We start from the raw sequence: 1,464 nt of genomic DNA, 5'->3' as shown, positions 1-1,464 counted from the left end.
TAATATGTCTTGGCATGTTTCTCCTTGGATTTATCCTGTATGCTACTCTCTGTGATTCCTGGATTGATTACCTATTTCCTTTCCCATATTAGGGAAGTTTTCAACTATAATCTCTTCAAATATTTTCTCAGTCGCTTTCTTTTTGTCTTCTTCTGGGACCCCTACACTTCAAATGTTTGTGCGTTTAATGTCCCAGAGGTCTCTGAGACTGTCCTCAATTCTTTTCATTCTTTTTTCTTTATTCTGCTCTGCAGTAGTTATTTTCACTATTTTATCTTCCAGGTCACTTATCTGTTCTTCTGCCTCAGTTATTCTGCTATTGATTCCTTCTAGAGAATTTTCAATTTCATTTATTGTGTTGTTCCTCATTGTTTGTTTTCTCTTTAGTTCTTCTAGGTCCTTTTTAAACGTTTCTTGTATTTTCTCTATTCCAGTTCCAAGATTTTGGATCATCTTTACTATCATTACTCTGAATTCTTTTTCAGGTAGACTGCCTATTTTCTCTTCATTTGTTAGGTCTGGTGGGTTTTTATCTTGCTCCTTCATTTGCTGTGTGCTTCGCTGTCTTCTCATTTTGCTTAACTTACTGTGTTTGTGGTCTTCTTTTCTCAGGCTGCAGGTTCGTCGTTCCCGTTGTTTTTGGTGTCTGTCCCCAGTGGTTAAGGTTGGTTCAGTGGGCTGTGTAGGCTTCCTGGTGGAGGGGACTGGTGCCTATGTTCTGGTGGATGAGGCTGGATCTTGTCTTTCTGGTGGGCAGGACCACGTCCGGTGGTGTGCTTTGGGGTGTCTGTGACCTTATTATGATTTTAGGTAGCCTCTGTGCTAATGGGTGGGGTTGTTTTTCTGTCTTGCCAGTTGTTTGGCATAGGGTGTCCAGCACTGTAGCTTGCTGGTAGTTGAGTGGAGCTGGTCTTGGCGTTGAGATGGAGATCTCTGGGAGAGCTTTTGCCGTTTGATATTACGTGCAGCTGGGAGGTCTCTGGGGGACCAGTGTCCTGAATTAGGCTCTCCCACCTCAGAGGCTCCGGCCTGAAACCAGGCCAGAGCACCAAGACCCTGTGAGACACACGGCTTAGAAGAAAAGGGAGGAAAAAAAGAAAGAAAAATATAAAATAGAATAAAATAAAGTTATTAAAATTAAAAATAAAAAACATTAAAAAGTAATAAAAAAAAGAAAAAGAAAAGGACAGACAGAACACTAGGATGAATGGTAAAAGCAGAGCTATACAGACCAAATCACCCAAAGAAGCATACACATACACACTCCCAAAGTCCACCTCCTCAATTTGGGATGTATCGTTGTCTATTCAGGTATTCCACAGATGCAGGTACATGAAGTTGATTGTGCAGATTTAATCTGCTGCTCCTGAGGCTGCTGGGAGGGATTTCCCTTTCTCTTCCTTGTTCGCACAGCTCCCGGGGTTCAGCTTTGGATTTGGCCCCGCCTCTGCATGTAGGTCACCA

This window comes from Lipotes vexillifer, unplaced genomic scaffold (assembly GCF_000442215.2).
Source record: "Lipotes vexillifer unplaced genomic scaffold, Lipotes_vexillifer_v1.1 scaffold911, whole genome shotgun sequence".
Lineage (NCBI taxonomy): Eukaryota > Metazoa > Chordata > Mammalia > Artiodactyla > Lipotidae > Lipotes > Lipotes vexillifer.
This window is presented reverse-complemented; position numbering follows the sequence as displayed.